The sequence below is a fragment of the Rhinoderma darwinii genome, chromosome 11 (genome assembly GCF_050947455.1).
Source record: "Rhinoderma darwinii isolate aRhiDar2 chromosome 11, aRhiDar2.hap1, whole genome shotgun sequence".
Classification (NCBI taxonomy): domain Eukaryota; kingdom Metazoa; phylum Chordata; class Amphibia; order Anura; family Rhinodermatidae; genus Rhinoderma; species Rhinoderma darwinii.
Window position 1 is genome coordinate 99,559,902 of NC_134697.1, and position 12,535 is coordinate 99,572,436.

Genomic DNA, 12,535 nt, shown 5'->3' on the forward strand with positions numbered 1-12,535 from the left:
TCCAATCCCTACACACCCGGGACTTTGAAAACTCTGCCCGCTTACACCTTTCCTTAACATTGTTGCATCTTCTCTATGTTTGTCTTGCAAATGGTTTCTTAGCGGTTTCCCAGATCCAGTATCTGTGTTTAGTTCTAGTGCCAAACCCAGTGTCCGAGACGACTTCACTACTCCAGTCCGGAGTCCTAGCCGAACCTCATTATCCTGCACAGGCCGCTTCCCCCGGACTGTCTGGCATATACCCACTTCTGACCTTCCGGGTACTTTATCATTACTGACTCTGTTGATCAGCAGCTGCTGTTAGTGGTCCAGTGGGTCCACATTCCTGCCAGTTGTTAGGCTGGATTCACACGAGGTCATTACGTCCGTAATGGACGGAACGTATTTTGGCCGCAAGTCCCGGACCGAACATACTGCAGGGAGCCGGGCTCCTAGCATCATAGTTACAGTGAAGGAAATAAGTATTTGATCCCTTGCTGATTTTGTAAGTTTGCCCACTGTCAAAGTCATGAACAGTCTAGAATTTTTAGGCTAGGTTAATTTTACCAGTGAGAGATAGATGATATAAAAAAAGAAAATCACATAGTCAAGATTATATATATTTATTTGCATTGTGAACAGAGAAATAAGTATTTGACCCCGTTGGCAAACAAGACTTAATACTTGGTGGCAAAACCTATGTTGGCAAGCACAGCAGTCAGATGTTTTTTGTAGTTGATGATGAGGTTTGCACACATGTTAGATGGAATTTTGGCCCACTCCTCTTTGCAGATCATCTGTAAATCATTAAGATTTTGAGGCTGTCGCTTGGCAACTCGGATCTTCAGCTCCCTCCATAAATTTTCGATGGGATTAAGGTCTGGAGACTGGCTAGGCCACTCCATGACCTTAATGTGCTTCTTTTTGAGCCACTCCTTTGTTGCCTTGGCTGTATGTTTCGGGTCATTGTCGTGCTGGAAGACCCAGCCATGAGCCATTTTTAATGTCCTGGTGGAGGGAAGGAGGTTGTCACTCAGGATTTGACGGTACATGGCTCCATGCATTCTCCCATTGATGCGGTGAAGTAGTCCTGTGCCCTTAGCAGAGAAACACCCCCAAAACATCATGTTTCCACCTCCATGCTTGACAGTGGGGACGGTGTTCTTTGGGTCATAGGCAGCATTTCTCTTCCTCCAAACACGGCGAGTTGAGTTAATGCCAAAGAGCTCAATTTTAGTCTCATCTGACCACAGCACCTTCTCCCAATCACTCTCAGAATCATCCAGATGTTCATTTGCAAACTTCAGATGGGCCTGTACATGTGCCTTCTTGAGCAGGGGGACCTTGCGGGCACTGCAGGATTTTAATCCAATACGGCGTAATGTGTTACCAATGGTTTTCTTGGTGACTGTGGTCCCAGCTGCCTTGAGATCATTAACAAGTTCCCCCGTGTAGTTTTCGGCTGAGCTCTCACCTTCCTCAGGATCAAGGATACCCCACGAGGTGAGATTTTGCATGGAGCCCCAGATCGATGTCGATTGACAGTCATTTTGTATGTCTTCCATTTTCTTACTATTGCACAGTGGCGGATTAAGTAGACCATGGGCCCTGGGCTGTTACCCAAACTTGGGCCCCCCTTCCTCACCGCCGCCCTGCCGCGCCGTAACTATTTTTAACACTACCTTTTTGGGCAAGCATTAACAGTGTTACGATTTCCCTTGTCACAGCGCGGTGTCCCTACATACTCACAGTATCACACTGTGCAGGGACACAACCTCCTGACAAGGGGAATTGTCTATCAGTCCTGGACTGCAGAAAGACTTTTTGTGAAATACAAGGATTCCTATAATAAAAGTGTCAGGAGAGGTGACAGATTCTCTATAAATCTAGTGACTCACAGGTGACGACGTCTCAGATTCTAGTAGTTTTTTTCCTCTTTTCTTCTCCATCCGGTCCAGCGCTCATGACGACTTCTCCCGGCCAATACTCATTTCTGCAGAATTTGCCACTCAGACGTCTCCTCACTTTTCCAACATTTCCACACCTATAAACGAAAATAAAGTTATCATGGTGCCACATACTGTGCCCCTAAATATAATAGCACCAAACACTGCGCGCCTGAATATAATAATACCACACACTGTAAAACACCACATACACACAGGCCCCTGTACATAATGCCACTCACAGGCCCCTGTACATAATGCCACACACAGCCCCCTGTACATAGTGCCACACACAGGCCCCTGTACATAGTGCTACACACAGCCCCCTGTACATAGTGCCACACACAGCCCCTGTAGATATTACACACCCCCATAGATATCGCCATACACAGCCCCCTCTATATATCACACATCCCCCCCATAGAGAGCGTTACACACAGCCCCCTATAGATAGTGCCATACAGCCCCCCTGTAGAGAGCGCCACACAGCCCTCCCCCTCTTGTAAATAGCACCAAAAAGCCCCCCCTATAAAGAGCGCCACACACATACCACTGTGGATAGCACTACACAGCCCCCCCTTGTATATAGTGGCACACAGCGCTCCCCCTTGTATATAGTGGCACACAGCGCTCCCCCTTGTATATAGTGGCACACAGCGCTCCCCCTTGTATATAGTGGCACACAGCGCTCCCCCTTGTATATAGTGGCACACAGCGCTCCCCCTTGTATATAGTGGCACACAGCGCTCCCCCTTGTATATAGTGGCACACAGCGCTCCCCCTTGTATATAGTGGCACACAGCGCTCCCCCTTGTATATAGTGGCACACAGCGCTCCCCCTTGTATATAGTGGCACACAGCGCTCCCCCTTGTATATAGTGCCACAAGGTTATGTACACATTTAAAAACTTTATATCATAATTTTATATATATATTAGTATGTGTGTGATTGATTGATTTCATTAAAAAATATTTTTACTTTTTGAGATACAGCTGCTTTGTATCCTGTATCCGTCAGGTCAGCAGGACTGACAGGATCAGTGACACGCAGGATCCACCTCAAATCTATCACATCTAAGATTATAATTTAGCGCAGGGCCCGTTTCACTGATCCCGTCAGTCCTGCTGACCTGACGGATACAGGATACAAAGCAGCTGTATCTCAAAAAGTGAAAATATTTTTTAATAAAACGGAATTACAAAGTTGCACCAAACACATTTTTATAAAAAAATAAATAAAAACGACGTGATTTTTGCGACGTTTTTTCCGTAGACAATGCAGGTTTCGTTTTTTATCGTTTTTATACGCACCTTTTTTGCTATTTTAGAATTTTTATTCATAAAGTTTGAAAATAATAGTAAAAAAATAAGCTTTTTTACGTTTCAGCTATTTTTTTTGGTAATAACATAGTTTTACCCTAAAATAGACCTGTTATTTGTGATCGTCATTGTTTACCGTAAATTTTTATATATTACATGTCTATATTAGGGTAATTACATAGTTACATAGTTAGTACGGCTGAAAAAAGACACATGTCCATCAAGTTCAACCAAGGGAAGGGAAAAGGGAAGGAAAAATTTCTACACATAGGAGCTAATATTTTTTTGTTCTAGGAAATTATCTAACCCTTTTTTAAAGCCATCTACTGTCCCTGCTGTGACCAGCTCCTGCGGTAGGCTATTCCATAAATTCACAGTTCTCACTGTAAAGAAGCCTTGTCGCCTCTGCAGCTTGAACCTTTTTTTCTCCAGACGGAGGGAGTGCCCCCTTGTTTTTTGAGGGGGTTTTACAAGGAACAGGATTTCACCATATTTTTTGTATGTGCCATTAATATATTTATATAAGTTAATCATGTCCCCCCTTAGTCGTCTTTTTTCAAGGCTAAATAGGTTTAATTCTTTCAATCTTTCCTCATAACTTAAATTCTCCATGCCCCTTATTAGCTTCGTTGCTCTTCTTTGTATTTTTTCCAACTCCAGGGCATCCTTTCTATGAACTGGAGCCCAGAACTGAACTGCATATTCTAGATGAGGCCTCACTAATGCTTTGTAAAGTGGCATTATTACATCCCTGTCCCGCGAGTCCATGCCTCTTTTAATACACGACAATATCCTGCTGGCCTTTGAAGCAGCTGATTGACACTGCATGCTGTTATTGAGTTTATGATTTACAAGTACACCCAGATCCTTCTCAACAAGTGAATCCGCCAGTGTAGCGCCCCCTAGGACATATGATCCTGCAGGTTGTTGGTACCAAGATGCATAACTTTACATTTATCTACATTAAACTTCATTTGCCAAGTGGACGCCCAAACACTTAGTTTGTTTAAATCTGCCTGTAATTCATGAACATCTTCCATAGTCTGAACTATATTACATAGCTTGGTGTCATCTGCAAAAATAGAAATAGTGCTATTAATCCCTTCCTCTATATCATTAATAAATAAGTTGAATAATTGGGTCAGCGCTAGTGTTACAACAATGATTGGCGGGGGGGGGGAACGTTTTTTTGGGGGGGGTATTTTATGTGTATTTATTATTTAATTTTTTTTGCACTTTACTATTTTTTTATTATTATGTTCTGTTCCTCAAAGGTCAAAAAAGACCTTTGGGGAACTTTATATATATTTTTTCTTTCTTTTACACCATGTTTTTCCACTGTAACTGGGGCTGCACAGCAGGGAAATCAGCCCTCTCATAGTGACGATTGTCACTAATAGGGCTGTGCTGGGTCTAGTTAGACCCAGCAACAGTCTGTCACTAACGGCACCCGGCGATCATGTGACCAGTCACATGATCACCGGGAGGAATAGAGACAGCGCCGCTGCTGCTGTCTCTATTCCTATACACAGCGTTCATTGAACGCTGTGTAAGAAGACATCGGAGAAGACAGAAGCAGCGAAAGCTGCTTCTGTCTTCTCCTCAGGGTCCCCGGCAGTCACTGACAGCCGGAGACCCGACATTCAGCTGCCCGATCGCGCGGGCAGCAGGTTAAAACCCGAGCCGTAGAAAGTCTATGGCTCGGGTTTTAAGGACCCGTCCCTGACCGCTGGCCGTAAAAATACAGCCAGCGGTCGGGAACCAGTTGGGCAGGAGGATAAGCCAACTAACCTCAACCCCAGTGAACGCCCGGCTCTTCTCTTCTCTTGCAGCTTTGGAGTAACAGAACAGCCGTCCGTCGCTGTTCTGTTACTCAATGGCGCACTTGTCAGGGAGGCGTGTCCTACCCCTTTCCCGGCCAATTCCCTGCTCCTCCCCTCCTCATCTTCGGAAGTTAGCAGCGCTAGCGCGCTGAATAGGTTTGGAAGATGATGTGCGGTTCGGGCTGCCATGCGCCCCCTGGGAGCCTCGGGCCCCGGGCGGCCGCCCGAATCACCCATATGATAATCCGCCACTGCTATTGCACCAACAGTTGTCTCCTTCTCACCCAGCGTCTTACTTATGGTTTTGTAGCCCATTCCAGCCTTGTGCAGGTCTATGATCTTGTCCCTGACATCCTTAGACAGCTCTTTGGTCTTGCCCATGTTGTAGAGGTTAGAGTCAGACTGATTAATTGAGTCTGTGGACAGGAGTCTTTTATACAGGTGACCATGTAAGAGCTGTCTATAATGCAGGCACCAAGTTGATTTGGAGCGGGTAACTGGTCTGGAGGAGGCTGAACTCTTAATGGTTGGTCGGGGGTCACATACTTATTTCTCTGGGCACAATGCAAATAAATATATATCATTTTGACAATGTGATTTTCTGTTTTTTTTTTATATATAATCTATCTCTCACTGGTGAAATTAACCTAGCCTAAAAATTCTAGACTGTTCATGACTTTGACAGTGGGCAAACGTACAAAATCAGCAAGGGGTCAAATACTTATTTCCTTCACTGTATGTACGACGCTAGGAGTCCCTGCCTCGCTGCGGGACCACTGTCCCGTACTGTAATTATGTTTTCAGTACGGGACAGTAGTTCCACGGAGAGGCAGGGACTCCTAGCGTCGTACATAACTATGATGCTAGGAGCCCGGCTCCCTGCAGTATGTTCAGTCCGGGGCTTGCGGCCGAAATACGTCCGTCAATTACGGACGTAATGTGCTTGTGTGAATCCAGCCTAAGGGTATGTGCACACGATAACGACCGTTACGTCTGAAATTACGGAGCTGTTTTCAGGAGAAAACCGCTCCGTAATTTCAGACGTAATTGCTCGTCCTCGCATTTTGCGAGGCGTCATTGACGGGCGTAATTTAGAGCTGTTCTTCATTGAATTCAATGAAGAACGGCTCAAATTACGTTGCAAAGAAGTGTCCCGCATATAATGTATATAAGTGTCCCGCATATAATGTATAGAAGTGTCCCGCATGTAATGTATATAAGTGTCCCGCATATAATGTATATAAGTGTCCCGCATATAATGTATATAAGTGTCCCGCATATAATGTATATAAGTGTCCCGCATATAATGTATATAAGTGTCCCGCATATAATGTATATAAGTGTCCCGCATGTAATGTATATAAGTGTCCTGCATATAATGTATATAAGTGTCCCGCATATAATGTATATAAGTGTCCCGCATATAATGTATATAAGTGTCCCGCATATAATGTATATAAGTGTCCCGCATATAATGTATATAAGTGTCCTGCATATAATGTATATAAGTGTCCCGCATATAATGTATATAAGTGTCCCGCATATAATGTATATAAGTGTCCCGCATATAATGTATATAAGTGTCCCGCATATAATGTATATAAGTGTCCCGCATATAATGTATATAAGTGTCCCGCATATAATGTATATAAGTGTCCCGCATATAATGTATATAAGTGTCCCGCATATAATGTATATAAGTGTCCCGCATATAATGTATATAAGTGTCCCGCATATAATGTATATAAGTGTCCCGCATATAATGTATATAAGTGTCCCGCATATAATGTATATAAGTGTCCCGCATATAATGTATATAAGTGTCCCGCATATAATGTATATAAGTGTCCCGCATATAATGTATATAAGTGTCCCGCATATAATGTATATAAGTGTCCCGCATATAATGTATATAAGTGTCCCGCATGTAATGTATATAAGTGTCCTGCATATAATGTATATAAGTGTCCCGCATATAATGTATATAAGTGTCCCGCATATAATGTATATAAGTGTCCCGCATATAATGTATATAAGTGTCCCGCATATAATGTATATAAGTGTCCTGCATATAATGTATATAAGTGTCCCGCATATAATGTATATAAGTGTCCCGCATATAATGTATATAAGTGTCCCGCATATAATGTATATAAGTGTCCCGCATATAATGTATATAAGTGTCCCGCATATAATGTATATAAGTGTCCCGCATATAATGTATATAAGTGTCCCGCATATAATGTATATAAGTGTCCCGCATATAATGTATATAAGTGTCCCGCATGTAATGTATATAAGTGTCCCGCATGTAATGTATATAAGTGTCCCGCATGTAATGTATATAAGAGTCCCGCATATAATGTATATAAGTGTCCCGCATATAATGTATATAAGTGTCCCGCATATAATGTATATAAGTGTCCCGCATATAATGTATATAAGTGTCCCGCATATAATGTATATAAGTGTCCCGCATATAATGTATATAAGTGTCCCGCATATAATGTATATAAGTGTCCCGCATATAATGTATATAAGTGTCCCGCATATAATGTATATAAGTGTCCCGCATATAATGTATATAAGTGTCCCGCATATAATGTATATAAGTGTCCCGCATATAATGTATATAAGTGTCCCGCATATAATGTATATAAGTGTCCCGCATATAATGTATATAAGTGTCCCGCATGTAATGTATATAAGTGTCCCGCATGTAATGTATATAAGTGTCCCGCATGTAATGTATATAAGTGTCCCGCATGTAATGTATATAAGTGTCCCGCATATAATGTATATAAGTGTCCCGCATATAATGTATATAAGTGTCCCGCATGTAATGTATATAAGTGTCCCGCATGTAATGTATATAAGTGTCCCGCATATAATGTATAGAAGTGTCCCGCATATAATGTATAGAAGTGTCCCGCATATAATGTATAGAAGTGTCCCGCATATAATGTATAGAAGTGTCCCGCATATAATGTATAGAAGTGTCCCGCATATAATGTATATAAGTGTACTGCATATAATGTATATAAGTGTCCTGCATATAATGTATAGAAGTGTCCCGTATATAATGTATATAAGTGTCCCGCATATAATGTATATAAGTGTCCCGCATATAATGTATATAAGTGTCCCGCATGTAATGTATATAAGTGTCCCGCATATAATGTATATAAGTGTCCCGCATATAATGTATATAAGTGTCCCGCATATAATGTATATAAGTGTCCCGCATATAATGTATATAAGTGTCCCGCATATAATGTATATAAGTGTCCCGCATGTAATGTATATAAGAGTCCCGCATATAATGTATATAAGTGTCCCGCATGTAATGTATATAAGTGTCCCGCATGTAATGTATATAAGAGTCCCGCATATAATGTATATAAGTGTCCCGCATATAATGTATATAAGTGTCCCGCATATAATGTATATAAGTGTCCCGCATATAATGTATATAAGTGTCCCGCATATAATGTATATAAGTGTCCTGCATATAATGTATATAAGTGTCCCGCATATAATGTATATAAGTGTCCCGCATATAATGTATATAAGTGTCCCGCATATAATGTATATAAGTGTCCTGCATATAATGTATATAAGTGTCCCGCATATAATGTATATAAGTGTCCCGCATATAATGTATAGAAGTGTCCCGCATATAATGTATAGAAGTGTCCCGCATATAATGTATATAAGTGTACTGCATGTAATGTATATAAGTGTCCCGCATATAATGTATAGAAGTGTCCCGCATATAATGTATAGAAGTGTCCCGCATATAATGTATAGAAGTGTCCCGCATATAATGTATAGAAGTGTCCCGCATATAATGTATAGAAGTGTCCCGCATATAATGTATAGAAGTGTCCCGCATATAATGTATATAAGTGTCCAGCATATAATGTATATAAGTGTCCCGCATATAATGTATATAAGTGTCCCGCATATAATGTATATAAGTGTCCCGCATATAATGTATAGAAGTGTCCCGCATATAATGTATAGAAGTGTCCCGCATATAATGTATAGAAGTGTCCCGCATATAATGTATAGAAGTGTCCCGCATATAATGTATATAAGTGTCCCGCATATAATGTATAGAAGTGTCCCGCATATAATGTATATAAGTGTCCCGCATATAATGTATATAAGTGTCCTGCACTTCTTTGCCGAGGCAGTCCATTTACGAGTCGTTTACGCCTGAAAATAGGTTGTGTGAACCCGTGTGTGTGTGTGTGTGTGTGTGTGTGTGTGTGTGTGTGTGTATAATAGTGCATGTATATAACTGCGTGTGTGTAATACTGTGCATAACATTGTGTGTGTGTATAACTGTGTGTGTGTATAACAGTTCATGTGTGTAACAGTGCGTGCGTGTGTGTGCGTGTAACATAACAGTGCGTGTGTGTGCGTGTAACATAAGTGTGTGTGTGTGTGTGTGTGTAACAGTGCGTGCGTGTGTGTAACAGTGCGTGTGTGTGTAACAGTGCGTGTGTGTGCGTGTAACTGTGTGTGTGCGTGTAACAGTGCGCGCGTGCATGTAACATAACAGTGAGAGTGTGCGTGTAACATAAGAGTGTGTGTGTGTAACAGTGCGTGTGTGTGTGTGTAACTGCGAGTAACTGTGTGTAACAGTGCATGTAACTGCGTGTGTGTGTGTAACTGTGTGTGTGTGTAATTGTGTGTGTGCCTGGATGAGGGAGTAAGGCTTTTTTTTGCCACCCATGTGCCCGGGCACCCCCATGATTCCGCGTTTGAGAAGCCGCATCTGCGCGATGTTCACTGAAGAAGCTCTGATTGTCTGGCACATAAAGCCGGGGCGCTTGCACTGTGTTCACACATGCAGTTTTTGGTGCAGTTTTCTTCCTTTATCCTTTCCCTTCTAGATTTGCCGGTGTGACTCGGTGTCCGTTGAGTTGCCGGCGGTGCAGCCACATTTTTGGGTTTTCTTGGTCACTGCCTTTTTTGTCCATAATATTTCTTTTTCTGTGCGGCTCATTATGCAGGAGCTGCTTAATATTCATGAGTGGGCGTGCATATGTGAGATGGAGGCGGAGCCACCTCTGAGTAACAACAGAGGAATGCTCTCCTGACTTTCATTCTGCTGCTGGTAAAAACAGTCGCAGACTCACAAGTCAGAGGGACAGACGCAGATGCAGGTACCATATGGAGAGCGGGCGGCTTGCATGGGTCTGCTGGGTGGCATGCTGTCATGCATATTTGGATATGTAGAGGACTGTGTGTGGGGGGTGCTGCATTTTAGAGTGTACTGTTGCTTTAAGCGTCTTGATACATTGTATGATATGGTCCCTGATTTGGTCCTGCTTGGGTCATCTGGTGGTCCATGGGTGATGTCGAGTTCCCTTACGCTCACGTCCAGCCAGATGCTGATGTCTCCAATATTTAAAGGGATAAGACACAATTGGTTGAAATTAATGTATGTAGAGTTATAGAAATGTATGTAGTTCGGGGTTAACAAGAGTCGGGGGCATAGCTGGGTGCTAGGAGGGGGCGCCAACATGCCCGGGCTCTGAAACTTTGCCCTTGGTGAAGAATACTCTGAATGTAGCATATAGTGGTGGGGCGGGTGAGAACCGGGTGTGCCGGAGTCTGTTGCAGTTTCTGCTTGGCATCGAAAACTTATTGCTCAATTCTTGGCTCCTCTTCCTATTTCCCTTGAGGATTTCTTTGTACTTTGGAACATTGTATCAGGCACGGATCACGATACAGGGAGACGAGGCCGGCCCTGAACACACACACATGGACCTGTGCCAGACCCACCGCCAAATCGTTCTACAAGACCCCCGTGGGGCCATGTGTTCATACCAAGTAGCTGCAGCTAAAGGGTTAATGGGGCAGACGATGGTTCAAGAACAAGGCATGTCACCCAGTTCTGGTGGTAAAAGGGCTGATGTGTGGGGAAAGATACTACCTCTATATACATTACATGTACTGTCCCTTTAAATGCAGAGATTTGATCGCCGCTGGGAAGCAGATTTTTTCCAGATGTTTACTTTTCTCCCGAGAGGTCATGTAATCCTTGTATACATTTTAAAGGAACGTGATCTATTTAAAGAACATTCCCCAAGAAATAAGTCAATGATGGGGGGGGGGGGGGTCATCCAGCTTCTCCCGGTTCCTGAATGATAAATGTAATAGATTTCCGATCCAGCTTCTAAGCCGACAATAGTGAATATTGGTTGTCACCCAGAAACGCACATAATGAAGAGAACGAGGGACGGATTGTGGGTGTGGGGTTAGTCTTTTGGGTAGGTTGTTGAAGGGATCCATTTTTAAGCCCCGGGAACTCCCCAAAAACTCTTAAAATGCCCATTTTGGAGCACAGTCGCAGAAGCCCCACCACTTTGTAGGACCGTTTTGCAGGACCATCTCGCGATTGGGACTGGGAGCTATGCCTAATGGTAAATGTGCCGTCCAACGCAAGTACTCAGGCCTCCTGCGCAGATCAGACCCATATCCAGGATGCGGCACTTGTAGTAGGGAGCCGCATCCACCCTGCGCCGCCGTCGCGTGATTATTACTACCCGAATACAATATCTGATGGAGGTGGCCACAAACCCGACCATACTTAAAATCATTTCATTGGAATTTTAAGCCCCACCCCTGGTCTCCCCTGGAACGTCCCCCTTTATACACCGTTGCGTAGCTATAGGGGTCGCGGCAGTCGCTATTGTAACCGGCCCCCAAAGCCAGGAGGGCTCATGGCCGCCCAGACCACGTCGATCTACAGTTACTGTAGTCACTGGGGCTTATGTAATAAACTACATGGCCCCCTCTTACTACAGTAACACTAAAACGTCCCCACCTCACTCCTGAGAATGGCCCCGGGTGTAGCGCTCGTCCAGACGCCTTTCAGCGTCTCAATGTTACGTGTGCCGCGCACAATAAACGGCGTCAGGACCCGCGCTACACCCGGAGGTCAAGAAAACCCGATTCAGGAGCAAGAAGGGTAAGTATAAGAATATTGTCTGCTGGGTCCTGTATCTAATGCGATCATGTTTGATACCGTATCCTGAGCCCTGTATCTAATCCGATCATTTGTGATACTCTCTACTGGGCCATATATCTAAGGCTCTTGGGATACTCCTACTAAGTCACTGTATCTAAGCCTATCATGTATGATACTATCTGTTGTATCTAATCCTATCCAGTGACTGAGCTATAGGGATCAAAGTCTTATAGATGTGCTGTCTCCGAATAAAAATTTGGGGGCAAAACCTATGTATTGGGGCTATTAGCAATGCCCCTGTCTACTAGTGCTGCGTCATTGGGGCACTTAGGAGACTCGGCAATGTAGCCATGAAGAGACGTTGGAGCCCAAGCAGGACTTTTGTATCGGGGCTCTTGAGACTTTAGTTACGCCCCTGAACGATGCCCCTTTTTGTGGTCCGGTTCAGCGGGCTCTGGGACTGTCTCAGGATGAAATTG

The 12,535-nt window shown here is 43.4% G+C and overlaps 1 protein-coding gene across 1 annotated transcript in view; it reads left to right on the forward strand.

Moving 5' to 3' along the window:
• Positions 1–10,195: 10,195 nt before the first annotated feature.
• Positions 10,196–12,535, forward strand: part of TNKS1BP1 (tankyrase 1 binding protein 1) — a 38,986-nt gene continuing 36,646 nt past the window's right edge. The window contains exon 1 of the mRNA XM_075842149.1: positions 10,196–10,245. The gene's annotated coding sequence lies outside the window, so the exon portion shown is untranslated. The remainder of the gene's footprint in view (positions 10,246–12,535) is intronic.